This window comes from Equus przewalskii, chromosome 27 (genome assembly GCF_037783145.1).
Source record: "Equus przewalskii isolate Varuska chromosome 27, EquPr2, whole genome shotgun sequence".
In the NCBI taxonomy this organism is placed as follows: Eukaryota; Metazoa; Chordata; class Mammalia; order Perissodactyla; family Equidae; genus Equus; species Equus przewalskii.
The window spans coordinates 31719660-31746168 of record NC_091857.1 but is presented as its reverse complement, the minus strand read 5'-3'; positions in this window follow the sequence as shown (position 1 = coordinate 31746168).

Below are 26509 nucleotides of genomic sequence, written 5' to 3'. Positions count from 1 at the left end.
TGACCTCTGGCTCAGCTGACTTCCATGCTTCTGGAACATTCTTGTGCCTAATGCCCAGCCTGTGTTCTATTCAGCTGATGCCTACCCTTCCTCTGTTCCCATAACACCCTACCATCTATGATGCTGGCATAGGAGAACATTCAGGAAAAAATAGTTATACCTGAGGCAGAACTGATGCACTCCTCTTCTAAGGTGACCACATTTTATAGGTGATGACATTAGGTTGTCATTACTATCAGGGCCAGGATTAGAGTGAGGCAAGAGAGGTGAATCTTGCAAGTTCAAGGTTGGTCCAATCTTTATCTAAATTTTTGATATTTTATTCACAATTTTTGAGTTAGGTTGATTTTTTAAAATACTGCATTAGAATGTCTATCTTGATTAATGGATTTTGTACCTTTCAGTTTTGCACCCTAATCTCAGCTCTGGTTACTAGATACATTTCCAGCCAAAGCAAAAATGTGAAAATAATCTGCATAGTACTGTATTTCAAAAATAGGAAAAATGATGGACTAGTCAACTTTAATTGGATAATCAAACGCACTTTTTAGACTGAAGGAGACTTTAGAAAGTTGGCGTAAATGCTCTTTTCCTATCTGATTGCACATTGGTCAAACAATTTCTGAAGCAAATATCAGCCTCCTGTTTGCAACACATGCATCTTGATGTGCTGTAGCCAGTGGCTCTCACCCTTTAGGGCATCAGAAATCTCTGCCGGTCTTGTCAAAGCAAAGATTGCTGGGCCCCGCCCCCAGAGCGCCTGATTCTGCAGGTCTGTGGTGGGGTGTGAGAACTTGCATTTCCAACGAGTTCCCAGGGGATGAAGATGCTGTTGGTCCAGGGGCCCCACTTGGAGGACCACTGCTGTGAGAGCGCTGCCCTGTTCAGTCTTGTCCCTTACAATCTACCCTCGAGCCTGGGGAGAGGAGTGGATCCCTGTTCATCTAAGAAACATGGGCATCTTGAATTTTTATTGATTCTGCAGGACTTTGAGACAGCAGGCAAATGATGAAGTTTTGGTTTTTTTCTTTTTTAAGAGAAACAGATAACAAATGTATGCATGAATCAGGAAATTTTCTTTTAGTTTATATTTTTCTAGGCCAGCCTATTGACTTTTCCTTGATTAGGTTGAGCTGAAAACTTCTTCACTACAAGTCAGCAAATTCAGTAACCATGAGGCCAAGCAGCATGACACACCTGTCAGGGACGGGCTCAGGGCCACCGATGTGACTTAGGGCGATGCCATCCAAGCTGGTGCTTTAATAATGACTTGGGTGGTCCTTTGTTCCTTTAAGGATTAAACTTAGAGATACTGACATTGAAATCACAAAAGCCTAGGATTAAACCAATTAATGAGGACTTCAAATAAAGAAAATAACATCAACTTATCTTTTGGGAGAATGGCTACGAGCCATTTGGTGGGGAGGAAAAACACATCAACGTTGTTTTGCATTGTTGGACGACAGCGTTTATCAGGGAAGCCTGGGAGGCAGCTGGAGGTAAGATTTCAGAGTTAGGTGATGTTCCTCCTTGCGAAACCATCTTTACCTCATACTTGACAAATGTTTCAGAGAGATGTGATGAGATGAACAAACTGCTAAGATGAAACTGAGGTAACATCTCTCCTCAACACACAAAGATGGTTTGATAAAAAAGACAAAACAAACAGGAAAGACGACCAGGCGCTCTCCGAAACACAGACGTCTGGAAGGATAACAAAAACTTCTGGGTGAGGCTAGTTTGTTTACTTGGGGAAGTTTGGAGGTTATGATTCTAAGTCAGATTTGATTCCTGAGGTGATTGGGAGACGAGATGAAACAGAAATGATATGTGGGGCAATCCGGAGGACAGTTAGAGCAAGGAGACGAATGAGGGATGTTCCTGCTATGATGTCCTGGACCCAAGTTGTACCTGGCAGGTTGGATGTGCCGTGGATGAGGCACCAGCAGCCCAAGGTCAAATGATGATGGTCCTTGGAAGGAACCAACACGTAGCATGAATATGAAGGAGTGACTCGACTGAGATGCTGTTTCATCAATGCAAAGAAATGGTTACGATTTAAAGAAAATCTTGCTCATAAAAACATGCATGCGTAAATATTTCCCTTTTAAGCATTTGTTTGAAAAATAGAGATTCCTAGGCCCATCTCAGACCTTCTATATCAGACTTTTGGGGGCTCAATCCCTGGAATTTGCATTTTTTAAAGCTCTGGTGGAGAACTAAAATGTGTCCTAAAATATTAGAAAAGATACAGTAATGTACATGTATTTATGAATACGGGTCCCCCGCAACTTTTGCTGTGCTGTTTCATTATAGCCGTTTACAGATACACTTAACCTGCACAAGAATCATTTTCAAGCTTTATTTGAAAATAATTCGAAACTTAAAGACAAGTTGCAAAAATAAAAATAATATAAAAAGCAAACATATACCCTCTACTATACACATTTTTACCTGATTTGCTTTATTATTTGTGCTCTGTCTCTTTCTCCACACACATACATGCACACACACACACATACACACCTTTCTTTCTGAAGTATTTGAGGGTTAGTTACACACATCATGGCCCTTCACTGCTAAATTCTTCACTGTGTATTTCCTAAGAATAGGGATAGTCTCTTACATAACCATCGTACTGTTATCAACTTCAGTAATTTTGACGCTGATAAAATCTTTTATCTAATCTACCATTTGTGTTCCAATTTTGTCAGTTGACCCAATAATGTCCTTCAGAGCATTTTTTTCCCTCCAGTACAGGATCCCTCTAGGGTCAGGTACAGTGCTGTCTCTTTAGCCTCCCTATTTAATCCGGGATATTTCAAGTTTTTTTGTGTTTTAGGATATTAACATTTTGAAGAACACAGACGCACTGCACTCCCACTTCTTTTAATAAAGCTTTCCTCATCTGGGGCTTCTCTGATGTTTCCTGTGATTCGAATCAGGTCTTGACTTCCATGCTGAAACGCTACATACAGGATGTTGTACCCTTCTCAGGGCACCGCGTCTGGGGGCACTTGAACTCAATGGCCATCCAGCTCCTTTGGTGATGTTAATATTGTTTCCCTGGCTAAAGTGGCATTTGATATCTACATGATTTACTTACTATTTTTTCTCCTTTGTAACTAATAAGCAGTCAGTGGGGGACATTTTGAGCAGTCAGTGGGGTGACATTTTAAGACCATCCTGTTCCTCATGAAAAATTCGCCTTAGATTTAGCATCCATTGATGACTCTTGCTTGATACAGTCTTTCCTACGATGACTGCAAAATGCTGATTTTCCCTCTTCTATACTCCCCCTATTTCTCCCAATCCTTATTATTCGTGTGTATCATGAATTCCTATTTATCAATAGTTCGTTACTCTATCTCATCCTTTAAGTATTCAAATTGTCCCAGGTTTAGCTAATGAGAGCTCCTTCAGGTGACTCTTGTGTCCTTGTGACATGCCCCCGTTAGTTTTTGAGCATTTTCTTACTTTCTAGCTCATCCTGATGAGTTCCTGCCCCAGTTCTGGAATTAGCTATTTCTCTGAAGATTCTTGGCTCATTTTAGGGAGTGAATGTAAGGAGTGATATCAGAAATCAAGATCTCAGTACTAGGTGTGCCCATAGCTCCTGAGCTGTCTGTATTTCTTAGCCTTTTCAGTGGAAAGTGATAGGAAATACATGCATGTATATACACATCTATACATGTGCCTGCAAGCAAATATATCTACAAATGTATCTACAAATATATCCACATATATTTTAGAAATCATGACTTCATGCCAATACCTCTAATTCGAATCCACCCCCACAGAGTTCTTTCTTTCCTTCTCCCATTACAAATTTGTATATTCCTTTTCCACAGTGGGAACCCTGGCTCCCATCAACATCTGCACGTTTACACATTTGCTCTACCCTTTAATTCATCTAAAATAGTCACAGAATTACAGAATTACACTACATTAAACTAATCTACTGCTAGGTGGTCAAGGTTGGTTTGCAATTCTGCCCCCATTCTACCTTAACTTAAACTGAGGTTCTATAATCAGATACCGTGCTCATAAGTTATTTGGACTTTCTTCCCTCCCTCTTTCCTTCCTCCATTCCTCCCTCCCTTCCTTCCTTTCATCACTTCTTTCTCCCTCTTCATCATGGTATGGTATTCATTTGAAATATCTTCATTTTTTTTCAGTTTGGTTTTGATTTCAGGGTTTTTTTTCTTCCCACTCTCACCAATTCTCTTTTATGTTTTGAACACATAGACCATTAACAGGTCTTCACAAGTAACGTACGCCAGGAGATTGACTCAGAAAAGATAGCTTCCTCCCAGGCCTCCTGCTCACACCTCCCTCCCCTTGTAAGTAACCCAACTTTATTATTTTCTGGTTTCTCCTTTCCATGTTTCTTTTTGTAAAAATAAGCCGATATACATATGTTATCCTATTTTCCTTTCCTCCTATGCAATAGATTGCAGACTATTTATGCTCCTGTGTACTTTTCTGGAATTCATGAGACTTATATTTTAGCTCATGTTTCTTCCCAAATGAGCTGTGTGACCTCCACTAAGGATTTATATTCCTCAGAACTCAGTTTCTACATCTGCTGAATGTGAGCATTAAAAAAATCTATTTCTCTTATCTCTTACCACAAAAAAGTTTGCTATGAGATAAATTTAGTTTTCCTCTTCTTATCCATTAGAAATTTAAAAATGTGTATTCACAGCAAAAAAAAAAAAAAAAAAAGCTCCAAATAGGTACTTTGAAGACGAGGATGGAATTAAGTTGGAGGGAGGGAAGTCCTTTTGTAGTGCAGGAAGCATTTCCAACACTTTCCATGTCTGGACACCCCACCCAGCTGTGGCCGCCCTTTGCCATTTCAAAGAGGCTTCTCCTGGGACAGAGGATGTACCCAGCCTAGGACCCCACTCTCTTCTGCCTGCTGAGGGAGCCTGCAAGATCCACTTTAGCTGTGTCTTCAACCAGTTTGCAATTTGGCCCCAAATCCCATAAGTGCAAGATTCTGTCATAGAAGCATGCCCGTACCACCCAAATCATGCAAGTCTGAAACACTATAAAATGAACTGTCTTAAATAGCATGTGATTATAGGATGGTCTCTGCCCTCAATGAGGTTTAGCTGCCTGAGAATTCCCCCTAAAGGTAACTCACAACAGAGAAATAGAAAAAACCTCAGGAGGAATGTAGAATAAAAGGGAATTAACCATTTGAAGGCCATAAAACTTATCTTCCATGAAACAATAAAGCTTCTGTATACTGTATATAGTACATTAAACATGGTATTGATGACATTTTATACATGCTAAATTAGTTCATCCTCATTCATGATTCTTCATTCTAATGAATCTTTTCAAGTCTGCCTTTTCCTCTAGTGGCAGTGAAATGACCACAAACTAGCTTTGCCTTTTTGCCCAGAGGATGATCCCTCATGGTTACTATCCCTGAGTCTGATTCTCCAACTCAGAGTGGTCAGTGCCTTCCGGACTTTATTACCCAGAGCTGGTCACTGTTGGTTTCCGGGTTCAGCCGTGGACCCAACAGCTAACTGGATCTACCCTAAAAATAAAAGAGGAGGAAAAATAGTCTTGAATTCACATCCCATTAACCAATATGGTATAGCTGAGAGATATTTCTTAAGCTCCCCCACGCCCCTGGGCACCTGCTGTTGTGTCCTCTGGGCCCACGTTCAGCAGCTCTGCCCTTCTCAGCCACCCCTCCCGCTAACAGACAGGGCTGGATGTCTCACCTTAGGCTGCCTCTTCTCTCTGCTTCCTTTCAATTCCAGGAAGCTGCTTCCTGCCTAAGCTGTCCCTCTGGCCCTGACATCCATGCCACTTCTCTTTCTGTTCCCATCATTCCTTCTCTTCTTTGTTATTCTCAGCAGGGGAGACTTAGCACTCATGGACATTGGAAACAAAAACTCCAGACTGATGGATGGGTAAATGATGCCAATCTGCTTGTTCTAATGGCTCCACAGTTTGGGAGCAAAGACTCCAGTTCCCTTTTTGTTATTTTTGTCCTTACAAAGCCTGAGTGAGGCACTCCAGCCACAACCCTGTATATTGGCTTCAAGAGAAGGATGTTAGGCACCAAATGGAAAAAACACAGGTCTTGGGATGAACAAAGGCAGCAAGTGGGGAGAGCAGCGGTGCAGAGCCTAGGCAATGGGCTGAACTTCTTGGCTTCAGTTTCCTCATCTGTAAAATAGGAAATTAAGTAACTTAAATGTGGATTCTTTAGAACAGTACCTGGCACAAGGTTAGGAGTGAGTAAGACAAGGCTGGTTTGATCTCTACTTCTGCCACTTACTTTCTGACTTACAGGTTCTTCTCCTCAGTCAGCCCCTGCCCTCTCTGTAAAATGGAGGTAAAATGTATCTGTCAGGATTGCACAAGATCAGGCATGAGAGCTCCTGCACACGTGGTGTTTAAAGAGAGTGAGCCCCTTTCATTGTAAATGTCAAGGTGAAGGAAGTCTCTTCTCAGAGACCTAAACAATATACCTATCTTCAGCATTCGTTCCCTATCCCACACCAGCTATAACGTTTATTTCGCAGCTACCAGGCATGATTTCCATCTCATCCTGCAGCAACTTACGATAAAGTTGGCAACACAAGGCAAGTCCTGTAAATGGGAAGAAGGAAGCAAGACAGCAGAGGTGAAGTGTCACAAAGGTGGCAGTAAGGGGAGTGTCGAGTTTCCAGGATGACAGTGGTGCTAATGGTGCTGATAACAATCAGTGAGCAACAGGACGCAGCATTAAAGAAAGTAAATCAGTGTTGAATAGCAGACGACATTTTCTGGGTGCCAGCTGTGCTCCCAGCTCTGTGCTGAGTGCTTTGTATGCACTGTTGCCTCCAATTCCACCAGGAAGCCTTTGGGGCGGGTGTGATGGGTTTAATTCACCTTTTACAGCTGATGAAATGGAACCCGGGAGGATTCATCAGTCTGAACAAGCAAAGCTGGATTCTAATGAGCAAGGTCTATTGAATGGAATCAGGTGGTGCTTTGGAGAGGCCTCAGGAGGCACGCAGGTATATACCAGACAGGGAGCTGGGGCGAGTGGAAGGGTTGGGTGCACAGTGGGGCCGATCCATGGGGACTCTATCGAGATGGTTTTCTGTTTAACAGAGAAGTACTCATGTTATTTGTGAAATTCAGAAGGCTGAATTGGATTTTGAGGTGTTTGGTGCATGGGTTTAAAATATTTTAAAGTAGTTATACGTACTGGGATGGGCCAGAATTCTTTTTTTTCTTGCATGTGTGAATGAGTGTGTGTGTGTGAATTTATCTAGTTATTTAAAGAGCCAAGAGAGAAAGTCTATCATTTTTTATTAAGTATTACATTTTAATAAACAAAATTGGAGAGGTTTAACCTTACACTTTTAAGATTGCTGCCTTGAATATACATAAAATTTAAAAAACATAATCCATTGCTAAACTCAAGTTTTAAAAGAATTCTTAAATTCAGCATGAGATAGGAAATTTTGATGTTTATCTAAAGGAATGAAGGAATCTATGAGTCAGAAGAAGAAAGAGGAGGAGGAAGAAGGGAGGGAGGAAGGAAGGAAGGGAGGCAGGAAGGAAGGAAGGAAAGAAGATAGAACACCCTTGTCTACTCAGTGACTTCTGTCTCTAAGTTGGAAAGTATGCTTTATATCTGATAAACTGTTGCCAGTGATGGACTGACTCCTACAAATCCTCATAGACTACATTCCTAAAACTACAAATTCAAGTTCTTTAACAGAACGAGACGGCTTCAGTGATGGATGGTGAATGATGTCATACGCAAAAGCTGGTGAAGTGTCCTCAGAGGATCCCTTCAGAGCCACGTGGGTTAGGAGCAAGCGTTTTGTTGTGACTGCCGTTATGATCACTTCAGATCAATTTTCTTTTCTTTCCTTTCTGATTTCTGATGAGGTATCCAGAAAGGGTAGGATTAGTGAATAGATCCTCTACAAAAAAGAGGAATAAGTCTCAATTGTGTACGTTTTGTAGGGAAGTATGTGATCTGTGTCCATATGGCATCTTTATCCCAGTGGTTCTCAACCGGAGCAATTTCCCCTACCAGAGGACACTTAGCGAGGTCTGAAGACATTTTCATTTTCATTTTTTGGAAGAAGGAGGCTCGACTGTATTATTGGTATCCAGTGGGTAGAGGCCAGGGATGCTGCCAAACTTCCTACAGCGCACAGGGCAGCCCCCACAGCAAACACTTTTCTGGCCTCAAAAGTCAATAGCGCCAGGTTGAGAAATCTTGTTTTATTCTAACATCTTACTGATTGCTCCCTATTGTTCAATTAGAAAAGATATTCATCAGATAGGAATGGTTTTTAGAAGTAAACCCCTCCGCAGCATAGAGGAGTGCTGGGTCCCAAGCCCTGAGTAACAGCACTACAAAGAGAAGGTTCCAGCCTGCAAGTCCCACTGGCCGGATAGCAAGTAAACGGACTGAAGTCTTATGGCTGCAAAGACGGTGGGGGACAGAGGGATGATAGCAAGTGAATCTTTATTTTATTTAAAAAAACGTTCGATGTAAATTAGGAAACCAGTTTGGACAATGTACATTGATTTGTACCATTTCCCCCTCCTCCCCACTTTGAAGTTTTATTTATTTATTTACAAATAAAAATAGTATCTGTTTGAGGTTACACCATGAGGATTTGCTATTACGATGAAGATTTAGTACAGCGTGATGATTTGGTATGCTTGGACGTCGTGAAATGATTGCTAAAATGCATTTCTATATAATCCTTGCTGTGACGGGAGAATACAGTGTTGTTGTTTTCATTTGTGCCAGCTTTTCAATGTGCTGGTCTGGCCCCGTCCGCCTCCTGCCAGTGACCAGCTGAAGCAGAGGGTGATAGGCTGCTCCTGTCTTCTCCTCAACGATCTGCTACAGCTGCTTGTAGCAATTAGAACATGTTGTGTGCAAAGACTAGAGTGTTGACTGAACCAATTAAAAGATCAATTAGTGCAGTGCCAGTGCTTAGGGAAGTAGTTTTCCATGACACGGAGCAGATTTTCCATCAGTACATAGAGCTACAAGAGAAACCAACAATGGGGAAAACGTAATCTTTGTTCTTAACTCTTTTTCTTATCAAATGTTCTATTAAACATTCACTGGAGGCTATTAGTCAACAGGCTAATATGACAAAATGGCTTTTCTTGCAATAATATTTTCATTTTTAGTAATTAAATGAACTAATGGTAATTCATAGAATGCCTAGTAATTAAATGCTCATAAGTAAAATAACATTGAATTTATGTAAATATTTTGGTTAGTTCATTCGAAAAAGTTATTTCTCATCCGTGATTTATATATGGTTTGGATTTTTTATCATTGCTTTTAGAACTAAAATAAATCCCTGTTTTAGTTTTCTTCCTATGTTGGAAACTCAGCATTTGTGTATCACAAACTATATGCAAAACTTTGGATGCAATAGATCTGTGACATTTCTTAGAGGCCATGGGAGGGAGCGAAGATGGAACATAGAACTTCCGGATATCTAAAGTGCATTACTCCAGGAGGGGTCTTCTCAGCAGGTGAGAAATAAGAACTGACTCCAGGAGAATTTTTCAAGGTGTAACATCTTACATACATTCAGCAAGTAGGTAGACAATTAGCGGACAGCAGAAGGAGATATGACTCAAGCCCAGGATATATTTCCTGCCCTTCGGTGGTTTATACTTTAGTTGAAGAGGCAAGGGCCAGTTATGGTAGTTATGACTGTGTGTGGCTTGGAGCAGAATCTTCAAATTTTTGACTCCTTTCTCTCCTTCCTCCAATCCTGTGGGATCCCCAGAGAGAGAGAGACACTGAAAAGAGCAGAGGAAATCACTGGGAGGGTTATGACCAGGGTTTTGGTGGTAAATTCCTCTAAGGAAGCTCTATCCTTGGTGAATTAAATGGCCTCGAGGTGACCCAGGGCAAATTCTTTTGTTTGTACAGAGGAAGGTCACATGACCTCCCTTAGGTAGCCTCCCTCCTGGCCTCTGCCCCATTTCCAGCGTGGCTCTTTCTTATCCTGGAAATCTCTACCAAATGGAAGGCATCTCCAGGCCCATCTCATTCCCAGGCACATGGATTGCCAAGGGAGACATTCAGAAGGGAATCTAAGAAAGAAACTAAAAAGGAGATTTCTGGGAGAGTATTTCAGGTTGTTATCCTGGTGTTTACCCTCCCCGCCACCCCACCCCCCCGAGTGAAAATCTCTGCCCCAGCCACCATAGCCCAATAGCATCCTTGGAATGGGGTCACTTCAGTGTTACTCCTTGTGGATGTGAAGGCAGATAGAGCTACAAGTGTCTTCTGGGGGCTGGAGTGTCTGGCCAACAAAAGATTTCCACTAAGGGGTCCTGATGTAAGGGCATGATGTTTGCTGGAGCACCAAAATGGGGGCAGCCTCTTGGCATATGCCCTGAAGTTCTTAACTATGGATAGCAGCATTCAGTCCGGCAAATTTTAGCTACATAAGCTACTTGGTACTGGGTAGTTTGTGGAAATTCTAAGAGGTTTAGAGGACCATTCCTCTACGCATGCCAAGAGAAACCCACCCATACTGTGGGACTGTTCCAGCAGAAACCTCATTGCTGCTACCAATACCACCACAGCTGACCAAGAAGATCCATGCCCCCACCTGTGGATGCTCCTGGGCACTCACTTCCAAGTCTTCTCTCGTGCATCTGCTTGTCAGAACATGGCTCGTGAACAGAAAGAACCTGAATGCTGGCAAATCTGGGGAATGTAGTTTTTAGCTTGACGGATTAAAGCACACTGGAAGGGATGGGAACGGGTTTTGAGTGAGCTCTTCTGCAAAACTGTTACAGGACTTGATTGCAAGTGGAAATAAATGGGACTGGATTCGTTAAGTGAAACCTTGTGAGGAAGTGGAACTTGAGTTGAACTAAAAGGATCTGGATTGTTCAGAGGAGGGATGTGGTCAGTCCAGGCAAAAGGAAAGCGGACTTGACATTGAGGATGGATGTGACATTTTCTATAGGGGGCACTCTGAAGACCCCCGTTGGTAGGCATGGATTGAGAGTTCATCTTTGAGAGTCGTAACAGGCGGGGCCAAGCAGAGAAGATGGGGTAAGTTTTTGATGGAGTTTGAATGCCGGAAGGAGATTTAGGACTTCATCCTGTGTGTGGTGAGGAGTGACTGGAGGTTTATAGCTGAGCAAGGACATGCTGAGATCAGTGTTTTAGAAGGAGTCTTGTGGTTGTAGTGTGTAGGATTGCTTGAATAGAGACAGCGTGGAGGCAAGGACACCATGTAGGAGTCAAATAATCTGGGTGGCAGGTGGCGACAGCCTAGTCCAGGGTGGCAGCAGTGAGAACACACACAAAGAATGGATATCAGAGTCTTTTCAAAAGAAGCAGCCATGTAGGGAAAAGACCCAAGCTCAAGTGCCAGAATTTGCCACTTACTAATGGTGTGACCTTGACAAGTCTCTTGGCGTCACTGAGTTGGCTTTTCCATCTGTACAATAAAGATCATACTCTCTCACCACCACTGCACCGGTTAGTTCCGAAGCTCTAATTACGCAGGTTTACAAGAGCACTTTGTAACCCAGGAGGCATCACATAACATGATCTATTGTTATTATGAAAAGAAAAATCAGTGTGATTTGGTGACTGATAAGGAGAGAAGGAGGGAAACTGCCTAAAATGACTCAGCTTTCCCCAAGAGCCGTAGGAGCTCAGGTGAGCTCCGGGTGGGAAAAGGCACCTTGAGAGATTTGGGGGAGGTACCAACAGTCTGGATTTGAACCTGATTATGGGGGACACAAGTGAAGACACGCACACAGGAGTTGCAGAATCAGGACTGAAGCTCTGTGAGGTCTGGGTAGGATGAAACTAAACCATTAGTTATGCTCACTTTTGTTCCAGAAAAATTGTAAGAAAGGAGTAACTAGTTAATTTCCTGCATAGTTCACGTCTTTGTTTCTTTGTTTTAGGGATACTGTTCATTTAAATTCTAATTCAGCTATGGGCCAAGAATAATCATGCTATTGACTAAAATGTGTTGTATGAAGAGTAAGTTAGCAGTAGGAGACTGACCGTCCAGGTTTGCCTGAGACTCAGGGATTTCCAGGACCCAGGACATTTAGTCCTAAAACTAGGACAGTCCCAGGCAGACCAGAATGGTTACCCTGACAGGCTGAGAAGAAACAGGAGAAGGCGAGATGGTGACTCCTAGTTTATCAAACGGTTCCTAAAAGGGACTCAGATGGATCATGTTAGAGCAGGAGAGGCAGCTAGAACACACCCTAGTTTAGTAAAAAAAAAACCTCTGGAGAGTTAGACGTTCTTGCTGTGTTCAGGAAAGAGCCAGAAAAGTCTCTCCGAGGAAGAAAGAGAGCTGGAATCCTCAAAACTCCAAACATGGCGGGGTTTACACTGTCAAGTTAAGGAGGATACCTGTGAAAAAGAGGTGGGGACGATTAAAGTTACACCGACTAATAAGGACACGTGTGTCCCTGAGGAGTTTCAATGTTTCGTAAAGTTACTCTGAAGAAATATCTTTTCCCTGTGTATTTGATGTGAGTGTCAAGACAGAACTAACTTTTTGATTTTTAACAAAAACCTGGGAATAAACATACAGACATTGGTGAGGGGGCAAGTCTGGCTCAGAATGCTCCCATCTTGCCTCTCAGGAGGCAAGCGCTGGCTGATCTCTCCAGGAGGCGGCCCCACCAAGTGAGAGTAGAGGTCCACTGAAGGAGCAGGTCCCAGAAGAACATGATCCTCGAGTCCTGAACCTTCTGGACAAAGCAGCTCTGAGAGCTTAGACCTTTTGCTGCTGCAGACTTCCTTGTCTGGCCCAGAGCTTTCATGGATGACCCAGGATGAAATGGGCCTCCAAGACCCAAGGGAGGCAAGGGTCCCAAGGAAGCTATCAATGGCAAAGGATTATTCTTTATTTTTTTTTTGAATTAAGCATACCCTTAAAAATACTCACTTAATTGCTATGAGTTGAATTATGTCCTTATAAAATTTATATGTTAAAGTCCTAGCCCCAGTGTCTCAGAGTGTGACCTTACTTGGAAATAGGGTCATTGCAGATATAATTAGTTAAATGAGGTCATTAGGGTGGGCCTGTAATCTAATAGGACTAGTGTCATGATAGAAAGCAGAAATTTGGATATAGACTTGCAAACAGGGAGGAAGCCACGTGAAATTGAAGACCTCTGTCTTCAACTGGAGAGATGTTTCTACAAGCCAAGGAATGCCAAAGATTGTCCAAACCACCAGAAGCTAGGAGAGAGGCATGGAACAGATCCTTCCTCAGAAGGAACCAACCCTGCTAAAATTTTGATCTTGGACTTCTAGCCTCCAGAACTCTGAGACAGTACATTTCTGTCATTTAAGCTGACTGTCCTCTCTTACAGCAACCTCAGGAAATGGATACATTGAGAAAGTTTTATTTGTCCTTTTTCTCACCTAAAAAGATAGAAATACCACTTGACTACTGTTCCTTTATCTTAAGGTCAAATAAGATAAGCAACGGTATGAGAGATGACTTCTCAACAAACTGAAAACCATCATACAAACTAGGAGAAATCAGAAGTGTTTTTATTCATTCGAGTTAAGTAATATTTTTCAAAACTCATGATTGACAACCACTCGCTTGTTTACAGTAGGATTTTCCACCCTCTAGCACTCGCCATTTATGAAACAAAATATTAGCTGAAGGCCTCAGAAGATTTCCAATAAAACTGCTCAAAGATTCTTTTGATCTCTAGGCAGCACTGAGGACAGATACAACTTCATTCCTTCTGGAAAATGCTTTGTTCTTTTGACTCCACTTAAGGAGGCAATAGGAAGGCATAATGCATCAGGCTTTCCTTCTTTGTAGAACAAAGTTAATCCAGGTCCTTATCATATGAAACTGTACAGGGATGTAATCTTTTAGAAGACATAAATAATTATCCATAATACATTTGGAAATACTTTGATCTTTCCGTGTACTTCTCCATAGCAAAAGGGCGCTGCAAACTTTATTTTACTCTTTTAGAAGTTAGTTAAATAAAGTAGGGAAGGAATATTAGAGCTTTAAAATTATGTTTTAAATATAAACTACCAAAAGGATAAAGATAATTTTACTAGGTCCTGAAAAGAATCTAAATTACATGCCAGACTACTCCTCCCATTCCAATGCCAACACCACAGATTTACTTTTCATGGATTTACTTTTCTTCTGTTTTATTAACTCTGTTAATGGACTTTACAAGATTCTTTAAAACTCCATCGTCCCTTGAAAATTTTAATATTCAAGTGAAAGGCGCTTTCTTCCCTTCACTCTACTCCCATTATGGATCAGACAGATTAAGTCATTGGTGGGAAGGTTGATGGAGAGCAAGATCAAATCTTGCGAGGTCACATACTCCGTGATAAAGATCTGAGGTTCTTTTGATAGGGGATTGGTGAGCTACTGAAGAATTTGAAACAAGAGGATGAAAGATCAGATTTGCTTCTTGGAAAACCCTCTCTGGAAGCAGCTGAGGGAATGGGTCATTGGCCTTGGAGTTAGGGTATGAGACTAGAATCAGAGAGACTCAGGGGAGAGGCCACTGAAGCAGTAAGACACAGTGGCACCGTGGGTGGGAAGGACATGCAGGAGGTAGACCAATCCTCATGTCTTTGTCAACTGTCTAATGCTACACCTTAGTCACTTCACTGCTAAAAACACACGTAATACTTCACCCATTCTTTTGTGAGGGGATAACATTTAATGGTTGGTCTTGTTTCACAAGTAATAAAATAAAATCGAGAGTCATCATTTGGCCCTAGATGTTTCCATCCCCACTATGTTAGCCTCATTCTAAGGAATTCAGGAAATTCCTGATTCTTGGTTGAGGTGAACTCTTGCACATTCACAGAATTCCCTGGGCTAGTCCAAGGGGTCAGCTACATTACTATTTTCTTATAGATTTGTCCCCCAAACAATTGGGGTGGCATCCCTTTCTGATATGCTCAGAGCATGGGCAGAGAGCCAGAGGTTAAGACAGCTTGGATTCCCAGCTGTGTCAAGGTGGGGCTGGAAAGCATTTGTTTAGCAGCCAATGGCCCCCTGCACTGTGAACCATTGCCCTTTTTACAGTAGTTTAGGGAAGTGCTCTGTTATCCCTCAGAATTGGACCCACTGCTGTGACATCATCTGAAGGAGGGTGTCCTGCCGCCATTTTCCATGGGAAGTACTCAGTGTTAGCCAAAGGCTTGAGACAGAATCAGACAGGATGGCTCGCAGTTTGCCCAGGCGACATCTTCTCCAAGTCCAGGGGCCAGGTGAAGCCTTGCTCCCAGGTGTGAGCAAATCTATTTCACAAGGAAGGCCAATAGGTGGCAGAGCACTCTTTCCTACACACCAGAGTGGAAATGTATAGAGAAATCACCATTAGCAGAGCTCCATTGCTAAGCTTTAATCATTAGATACTTGAACAATACAACAACTAGGTAATCTTAGAGTTTTTACACAATATATATGTTTATATATTGTTAATGCTAAATGTTATATAAAATGTTTCCAATTAAGATGTCAAGCCCTAGAACGATTAGCCAAAACATTTACAGGCACAATTTATTTACTTAAATCTTATCTTTTTGTGGCTAGAAAATTTTTTCCCATTTTATGGAGTATTTCCCTTTTTTGGGGTGTAGCAACAAAGCTGAAAACAATACTAATTTTAGACTGTTTAAAATAATTAATCTTTGTAGATTAGAAAGCAGAATATATAGTGAGGGTTTTTTTAACATGATTTTAAAAAATTAAGTACCTAGTAACAGATTCACAGATGTACTAGAATTTTGGAATCCAAGAGAGGGAAAGATCTGCCTTTTTGAAAAATTAAACTTTTGCTCTTGACATGGAATTAAGATACTGGCTGAGAAATCCTCCTCTATGTTATTCTAACTATGTGCATTTTGCCAACGGCAGTTTTTTTTCTTTTTTTTTTTTTTGCTTCTCTGTATTAAAAAGTCAGTATTTAGAGCTAATTTAGGAATATTCAAATGGGAATATTTTAGAAATAGCTACAGATGTCCCGGCAGCCGATACATATCAGGAATTACCTCGTCTCTAATATAAAGCAGTCTCCGGGGTTTTGTCTGCCTTGGATACACACTTGTGGGGTTTCCTCCAAATATCATCATTGCTTTTATTCCCTTGTGGTCAAGTCGGGGTGGGGATGAGGGTGAGGTCAGTGAGGCACTGGTGTCAACAACATCATTTAAGGAGACACAGAAAAACCTCTATCATCAAGATAAAAAATATTTTAGCGCAATATTTTTTAAAATCAAAATTAATGCAGAAAAATCCATGGTGAACAAAATATCAAAAATCTAAATAACAACAGGATCGCTAACTGTGCTATGCAGAGCCCTGCTTGAGCCTGATGCAAAAGGAAAAATTGGAGGTAGTGATCTTGTCTTTATTTCAAATGCCAGTATTTTGTTCATTGTGATTTTTGGCATTGATTTTGCCTGTTAAAATATTGCATTAAAATATTATTTATCTTGACTCCTACATGTTTTTGGTGCCTCCTTAAATTTTGGGCCCCAGGCTAATGTCTCTCTCTCCTCACCCTAATCCCCGGGCTGTTTGTCATCCTAGTTTGCTCCGCTCACAGTTCTATCTCTTTGCTTTCTGAGGATGGTGTTTATAAATGTCTAGAGGCCCTTCTCATAAAAAACATCGTGGCGGCTCTATGGCTGTTTGTCATCCAAGAGGAAAATAACACTGAAAGGCGAAGTGAGAGTAAGGATGTCCAGCAAATTGCTGATGTTTCCCACGAAGATTTCATTTTTAAAAAATATGCTTTATATTCCTAAACCAGCTCTTTTGTTTCTTCTCTTTTTCTTTACCCTGCTTTGCTTGTGGCCCATACACATCCTTAGTCTGTGCTTTGGGGAACCCAGCTCCGTTTCAGGGACATGCTCAGATGTTTCTGGAAGCGTCTCTTTTTCAGAAGTCTTCAGAGCCCAGAGCACGTCCTTGCTTCTTTAACTTGATCTCTAATTGAAGAAATTACTAGCAACTGGACTTTTAATTTTAACCCATTTGGGGATCTAAGTAGGAGTCGAATTGAATCCAAACCTCCTTATAGATTACTCTGAATTCCTGCTCAGTGGTACTAGGGACAGTCTGGTTTGCTAGTGGCACCTTTTGCCGCAAGGAACAGCCTTTCTTCTAGCAGTTTCATTCTCTCTATTTTCAACTCCCCATGCCTGTGGAAACAGTCTTCTCACTCCACAGAAAGCCACCCAGTTGAGTCCCTCTCTGCCTGCCGCCCCCTTTAAAACAGCTATTCCATCTGCTCTCGGAAGGCTATGAACCATCTCAACACTTTTTCTACGGAATTTGCTTTGAAGCTCGCCACAGGAAACATTTTTCTATGAATGGAGATAAGCGTCTGTTAAACAGCAAAGTGAATTTATCCATTCTATTTCACTCCTTCTTCCTCTCTACCAACCCAACAAAAGTATGGCAGTCTCAGCCCCAGAAGAGCTGAAACTTGGGAGTGGGCCAAACATCGGTGAAAATTCCAGGAGCGCTGATGAAAGCGCCATTGCAGAGCTCATGCGCTACAGGAGGAGGGCGAGTTCTCCCTCTCAGGTAAAGAAATATTTGACTTCACAGTCTGGCTTTCGATTATAAAGCGAGGAAGGAAAAGGTTAGGCATGAATACAGACTGGAAAAGTACAAGTTGAGGTCCAGTGTCCTTAGACGTGACAGGATAAGAGGACAAGTAAACATGAGTTAGAAAAAACTCAATCCTTTGGGAAGATTCTATGAATGGGTAATTTAAGTCCCACTTAGGTCAGTAGCATCTAGCCGTATTTGTTTATTGGACCACAGAACAATCAATGATATTTAGGATGTACGTTTTTTAAAAACAGCCAGAGTTTAGAAAGATTTAAGTTTAAACACTTCAAAGAAATTAGAATCTGACTTTCATTCTTACAAATTTTTAATTTTACATTGAAACACTCTAAAGGAGAAAGTTTTCTGAATCAGGTTTTAGTTATTCAAACATTATCTTATCTGTAAGAACTCTTTCTCTAAAAATTCCGGACATAGCACATATCATTCTTAATATGTCAATTCCCAATTTGTTTGTTATTTTTGAAAGAAATAACTGAATGTTTTTACTTTTATGATTATTTTATAATTTACATTTTTTGTTTATATTTTTCCCATCATTAAACAATACCAGACAATCAGAGCAAAATAAAATGCATGTTTAATAATGTAGTTGGGTTATTTTTCTTCTTCCAAACACGTTTCAAGTCATGTTGGAAAGAAAGTTGGCTGACTTACTTCTTAAGGTTATAAATGTATATCCTGTCTTTTCCTGAATACACAAGAAAACTGGGTTAAACCATTTTTTTCTTTAAAATTATTCTTGGCAACTCCTCAGGAAAATCTGTTAGCTTGTCAAGATAAATTTTACAAGCAGTATCCCAGGTTATGGAAACCATTGCAAAATATTTGAGAGATAAAGGACCTTTGCAGAACTAGGGTTACAAACGTGTTTATATATTTTATATATATTTTGGTACTGTGAGTACTCAAAATATTTGGATGTTGTGTAAGCTAGAGACAGCTTTCATTATTTCATTTTATTTTATTTTTTAAGTAAGAGATACTGCAGTGAAAGACGATTTAAAGTTTCCAGGGGGCACCTGGCGAGAATGAATAGTCTCAAATTCTTCGAGAAGCAAGGTTCTGCTCTTTGCAGAATATTTTCTGTAGACAACTGTCTGGTGTGCTGTTTTTATTCCCCAATGTTTATTGAGTGTTATAAATGAGGACAAGATCTCACACCAACCACATGAGTCGGGCACTACGATTTTGAATTTCTGGGTCACACAGGCCATAAAGACTTTCATCTTTTGCTTTATTGCTTTATTTGAATGTGTGTATGAACGTGTGTATCCTTTTTTCAGATTTCTGTCGGTTGTCAAGTGCCCACCTCCGGTTACTCCGTCTCACACACACAGGCCTGCTTTCCCTCTACTCATGACATAGGGAGGGATTTCCAGACTACTGGGTAAAAAGGTCATATAAAGAAACTGTGGCCCATCTACTATGATGTTCATTTTCATAGGATTGTAACTAAAAGAGAGTTGGGATGTCCCAAATTGAAAGCATAAGCCTTGGAGTCAGAAGAGCCTGATTTCAAACCCCATAATCTACTCACTAGCTGTGTGACCACAGGTGAGTTATCACCCACTCTGAGCTCTTTCTTCTTCTGTCTCATAGAGCTGCTGTGAGAACTAAATGAGATAATGTGTGTAAAGTGCTGAGCATGGCGTCAATACACCATGGATGGCCAATAAAAGGTGCTGGTTTTGTACTGTTGCCATTATTATCATTGTTATTGTTATTATTATCAATAAATTGCAGGGTCCCACATGGGACAAGGCAATACATAGCATGGGAGAAGAAAGCAAGAGACAAAGTAGCTTGAGGGAAGTGGATTATGGGGAGAGGAGATTATGAAGCTAAGCAAGAACCAACAGGTTGAGGTGGTCAGGACTCTACTGAGACTAAAACCCAAGGGAAGGAAATGCACCCTCTGAGAGTGAGTTCAGCTCTTATTCTCATCAGACCAGGGCCCTGTGCTGAGATACCCAGCTGGCATAAGTAGGCAGCATAAAGATGCTAAGTTTCTCCATGCTCTACAACGCCCAGGGGAACCAAGTTATAAAGTTGAATGCTTGAAAATCCTCTCCCCACATAAGGGCACAATTGAGAAGACCCTTGTCGCTCAGTCTTGAGCATCTCAGCCCTCCCTGGCCCCAAGTTACCCAGGCTTCCCTCCACCGGCATCATCGGAGCCTTCATGGCAGGGTCACGCCCAGGTTGTAGACCTTGGACAAAAGCTTTCTCACATTCGCTTGGCTTTCCTATCTCCTGTGCTTGATTTGGCTGGTGTTCTCTGCCCCCTATCTAGGTTCTATTTGCCCTATTTGGCTCTACTTGGGGGAGCCATGGGGCTTGGGTGAAATGCCAGAAGGTTCTCTGGCTGGCTTTATGAGACACTCTCATCTCTTCAGCATACGTAACTCTCTTCCTTTCCTACCTTTCAAAGCTCAAGATGATTAACAGAATTCAGGCCATTTTTCACCCTTGCTGATTTATATTGCTTTCTCTAATGCCCCGTCCCACCATGAGTCATCAAGACTCCATATTTATTTGCTAGAGAATTTATTTTTGGGTATTTTAAGATATTTTTGAAAAAAAATAGAGTCTCTTATCAAGTTGAAGGATATTTTGAATTGATTAGAATTAATTTTGACTAGAGCTGAGGTTAGGGATCTGAAAAGAATGTTCTCGGCCATAACTGAAGAAGTGGAATCATCCAATATTCTTTTTACTTTATTTATTCGTCCTTTTTTCCCCTTCTAAAAATTGTGATAAAATATACAAGACATAGTACTAATCGTTTTAACCATTTTTAAGCATACAGCTCAGTGGCACAAAGTATATTCATAATATTGTGTAACCATCACCACTATGTATACCCAAAACTTTTTCATCATACCCAACAAAAACTTTGCACCCGTTATACCATAACTCTCCCTTCCCCCATCCCTCCCTCAGCCTCTGGCAACCTCTATTTATTCATCTTTTTAACTATTAAGAACTGAACTCAGCTAGCTAACCATATGTATTAGTTTTCTACTGCCGAGTAATAAATTGCCACAAACTGAGTGGCTTAAAGAATACAAATTATTAATTCACCGTTTCTGTAGGTCAGAAGTCCAGGTGTGGTATAGTTGGGTTCTTTGCTTGGGTTTCACAGGCTGTGATGAAGACGTTGGATATTCCCCAGTCCTCATCTGTATCTCAGGGCCCTCTTTCAAGTTCACTGTTAGCGGAACTCATGTCCTTGTGGTTGTATGACCCAGGTCCTTATTTCCTTGCTGTATGATGACTTAGGACCACTCTCAGCCGCTGGAGGCTGCCTGCCATGATTCACCACATGATAGTGGCCTCCTCTTCCAGGGTAGCAGGAGCAGATTCCTGACTTCTTCTGCAAGGACCAGCCCAAGAAACTCTCAATATTAAAGGCTTCGTCTGATGAGGCCAGGTCCACTCCAGATAACCCCCCTTTACCATTTAAGAGAACACAATCCCAGGACTGATATCTCATCCTATTCGCAGGTTCTTCCCCCATTCATAGGAAGAAATTACGTAGGGCATTAAACAACAAGGAGACATCTTGGGGGTCATCTTAGAATTCTGACATCATACTCAGACAGGACCAAGAGCCCTCAGCCCAAGCAATTTGCAATAGTTCTTTCTAGGCTTAATTTCTACCAAGCTATTTCTGATGTTCTGCTTTTTAAGGCTGTGCAGGTTGGATATTGGGGCAGGAAATGTACGTCCCTGACTCTAATTCATGTGAATTTGATCAAGTCCTTTCACCTTCTGGATCATTTAATTCTCATCTGCTCATAAGGACCCTCAGCAAAGGGCTGTGGATCTGTGATGTGACGGTCCATCACGTGTTCACTCAACAAACACCCACTAAGCATCTACCACGTGCCAGGCCCTGTGGGAGGGCCGTGACTGCCGCCAGTTCTGGATATCTCTTCAGGAGATCCCCTCAGTCGTTTATCAAAAAAATAAAATAAAATAAAATTCATTGAACGCCTACTGCATACCAGACATTGTCTTAGGCACTGAGGATAATCAGCGATCAAAGCAGCTGAAAGTCCTGACTTCATGGAGCCGACATTATTTATCATCAAGGGAAACAGAAATAAGCATCACACATTTATAAAGTGTATCCTGTGCCAGAGGATGATAAATGCTATGGAGAAAAAAATGTTCTGGGTAAGGCTGTGCAGGAATGGTGGGAGAAGAGGTGTGATTTTCAAGAGTGGTTTTTAGTAAAACAAAAAGACTTAGGAACACCAGCCAGGTGATATTCTGAAGCCATCTCTGCAAAATAATCATTAACAGAGAGAGGCCTTTTTAAACATCTAGCTACACAGGATGATGGGTGGCGTGCTGATGAAAGAGAATTTCATCTCCGGGGCCCCACCTGTAAGGGGTGAGCAGTTTCAGTCTCGTGCCCAGCCACAGGCAACAACGGCATACTAAAATGAAGGCCGGAGACAATGAAATGTTCATGTTCTAGACATGGTGACAGCCAGCCCTCCATGAAGTTTCAAGAGCATTTGGAGAATATTTTGGGAACTGCCTTCTCCCCTTGGGGCCTCATCAGCCTTGGCAATGTCCCTGTGATAGGCATAGAGCCAGGTAAACAGCAGGGACTTGGAGATGACCTCCTTCCAGCCTTTTAGATGCTGGTTTAGGAAACTGTTGTTCAAGGAGGTAGGTGACTTCCCAAGGTCACCCAGAGAGTGGCAAAGCTGGAACTAAGCCTGGCCCTCCTGACACCACACACAGTGCTTTTCCCTCTATACCTTCCCAGCAGTGTCCTCGGGGCCGCCCCTCCTTGCTTCTGCACACTCCCACCGACACCCCGCTGGGACCTCTCTCTAGCCTGTAAATGCCCAAGAAGAGGGACTGCACCGTATTTGATGCTGGATTCATTTGCTAGGGCTGCCATAATGAAGTACCACAAACCGAGTAGCTTTAGACAACAGGAATTTATTGTCTGGAGGCCAGAAGTCCAAGATCAAGGTGTCAGCAGGGTTAGTACCTTCTGAGGGCTGTGAAGGAGCATCCGTTCCTTGATGCTCCCCTGGTTTCTGGGGATTTGCTGGTGGCTTTGGGCCTCCTTTGACCCAGATGTCTTCCTTCATCTGCACATGGTATTCTCCCTGTGTGCATGTCTGCCCAAATGTCCAAATGTTCCCTTTTTATAAGGATACCAGTCATATTGGATCAGGGGCCCATCCTAAGACATCATCTTAACAATTACATCTGCAATGGACCTATCTCCAGATAAGGTCACGGTGTGAAGTCCTGGGGATTAGTACTTCAACATATGAGTTTGGGGAGGATGGAATTCAACCCATAACAGATGTTATTGCACCAGTGCACATCATAAAAGAGGTGCTTAATAAAAATGTAATAGATCAATAAAAGAGGGCGCCTTGTTGCCTCTGGTTTCTGCATTCCCATGATCTTCCCCTTGATGATTTGTTTACCTTTCCCATCTCTTAGCACCTTTCAGGCCACTGTCCATCCCTCAGCTATGGGATCTAGTCTAGGGATATGTACTAACGAGAGAGGACTAGATCCCAATAGGTAGTTCCCAAAGGAGACATTGATTGGTGGACAGTCCCACCACAGGAGGGAAAGCCTGCACTCCAAAGGATATTTTACAGTTGACTTCTCAGATGATGCAAAGTGAGGCCAAGACTTACTTGTGATTCCATCTTCACAAATTTCAAACTCTGGCAGTCTACCTAGTGGAGCATCTTGACCAGATTCTTCCATGCACATTGTTCTAGTTAAATTTCAGCATAAACATGTCATATTTGCCGAAATGGTAGGGTATCCTAGGATGTATATTTCAAGGCTCAGCACGGATCCTACTTCTTCCATGAAGCCTTCCAGGATTTTTTCAACCAGGATGGACATCTCTCTCTGAATCCGTGTAGCACCTGCCATCTCCATCGTGCACCGGTGTCCCAGAATTTATTGTATCATAACTGTTGGCCAAGAGGTTGAATACAGGAGTAAGTGATTGAGGTGATCCAGATATGGTCTTATGTATTAGCAAAGTAAGTTTTCAAGTTCAGAGGTGCTAGGAAATTCCTCTTCTATCTTAAATATATCTTTCTACTCCCATACCAGAAATTCCCTTTAGTGGAGGAAGATGATGTACATTATGATGATCAAGATAAGACATTTACTTCAGTTTATACTAAGATGTGAATGACTGATATAACATCCTTGTCTAGGATTAGGTTTTGATGAAAGAAAAGGGATAATGACAGTGCAGAGGTTGCTTGAAGGGAGGAGAGAAGGCGTAACAGGGTAAGCGAACCAAGGTGTGAGGAAGGGCATAGAAGGAGGAGACAGGAGCCACTGACGATCAAGCCTACTTACTCTACAATTTAGTTTGTAGCCACATCTGGAGGAGAAAAGAAGACACGAAATCCTCTTGCTTCCTTGATTCCCAAGAGAATCATTCTGTTCTCCCACCAGTCAGGCTGCTATGTCTTTCCTTTTCAATATGAAGATTTTCTTTACAAAGAAATGTGAATGTCTAGACATTTGGGAATATGCTGGAAGCTGATAAACTTCATCCTTGAACTTGATCTTATGCTACAATTGAGAGCATACTTACAGATATCCACCTAACAAGAGAAAGTCGCAGCCTAGACATTAGTATTTTTGTGAAATAACCATGAAAAAAGTAAGTCTTTTTGATTGGAACCTGTCTAGAAGGCTGTGAGTTTAGTAAGCTTTGTGGTACTAAGGAATCAGATGGAGAGCCTCAGGATAGCGCTCTGATGAATGGAGGCCCCATGTCTTGTATAATTTAAAACATGTCCCATCAGGACCGTAAATGTGCTAGTGAGAACCGGAGCTCTGTTGAGTCTCTGTGGGAGACGGAAGTTCATTACATCTGACCAAATGATAGTTAGGTTCTGATGAAAGATGTGTCTCAAATTATGTCTAAGTATTTGTTGTAAAGCACGCCAGAAAGTTTGAAGGGGAAGCTCAGCCACAGACAAGCCAAAGATCTGTCTTGCATCTATAAGGCGGAACTTAAGCTCAGTTATTGGAACATGCACACATTCAGAGTGTTAAAAAAAAAAACGTCGGCCGTGGCGACCGCCAGGAAGAAATGCCAGACACTCTGCTGGCTTGGTTCTACCCTGACGTATGTTCATTCATGGGCACAGAGCCGAGACGGGGCTGTTCTCAGCCCAGGCCAGACTTAATGCTTCATTACCTTGCCCACCTCAACACAGGATGTAACGTTGAACACTGGGCACTAATCGCTGGCAATAGAAATCGACATAAATTACTGTGTGTTTAAATACCTGGATGTTTTTCCAGGGTATGTTCACAGTCTGTATTCTGAAAATAATTTGGTAGGGTACTTAACAAACCATAGATCTTTGATCTGAAGTGAATTAAATCTGGTAAATATTTTCTTATTGTGAAGGTCAGTTTCTGTACAGCATGCAAAATACAAGTAAAAAGAATCTGTGATTTTATTTATTGAGCTTATGTCTTTTCCAGTAACTAGGTTTTAAAACTAAAAGAAGAGCAAAAGGCCAATTTTATATGCATCTGTTAAGTGTTTATTTTATGTTTGCTGTTCCCCGTATTAGGCATGGTAAGTAAGATCATCTTCATATGCTTGTATACTTAGAATCTTATGATTATTATAAAATCATGTAAATTGGAAAATGCTACTAAGAACCTTTCTTTTTTTAAACCACTTTATCGAGGTATGATTGACATATGTATCATTGACATATCAATATGTATTTAACATATACAGTTTGACAAGTTTGGGGATAAGTATACAGCTGTGAAACCATCACCATATTCTATGCCATGAACATATCCATCACTTTCAAAAACATCCCACCATCCTTTTTATTATTATTTTTTCTAATAAGAACACTTAAGATAAGATCTATCCACTTAGTAAATTTTTAAGTGCACAATACAGCATTAACTATAGGCTCTATGTTGTACTGTAGAGCTCAAGGACTCATTCCTCTTGCATATCTGAAACTTTATACCCTTTGACTAATATAATTAGATATTTTCAAATTTCAAGAGTGAGTCTGTACATATTACAATGGCCACTCTAGCCAGAAAGAAGGAAGAAATCTGAATGTTGTGTAGAAAGAATAGGAAGTGTGAGCACATAATTTAAAGCTGAAAATGTAATCAGCATGGACCGATCAAAGTACAATTCTTCTGCAACCTGTTGCATGACATTTTGCCTTTTCCTGCCTGTTCACAATATCTTTAAAAAGTGTTGACAAATTTTGACAAAAATTGCACACTACTAAATAATTGAATCTGTACTTTGACTTTGATCCACCTTTTTGACACCAAATAAAATGTACCAAATGAGATTCTTCATTGGATTTCAACGAGATTTGATTTGAAGTTACAGAACTATGTGATCACACTGAATGGAAATCTGTATTTCATAGACTCTACTATGCCAAACAAATTGTTTCCATGTGCAAATTTGTCTGTTTGGTTGTTAAATGAGTGCTTTCACTGGTTGTGAATGATTTTTAGATAGTTTGTAAGCTGCTGAAGTTTACCTATATATTCTTACTGTTGGCTCATTAGTCTGACATTTTGTAAGAAAGCATGGTTAAAAGGATTTTTAGAACATATTTTAAGTTGAATAGAGTCTTTATACTTATTTAATTTTACCTGACAAGTTGAGACAATTTTGAATGTTAGAATTTAAGAAATCTTAAAGAACATCTTGGCCAAAACCCCCAAGCCAAAAAATGCATCCGAAACCCCATGTTGTCTGTTGTCTTGCTAGGGTCACATCACTAGCGATCTCCTGCTGGAACTCC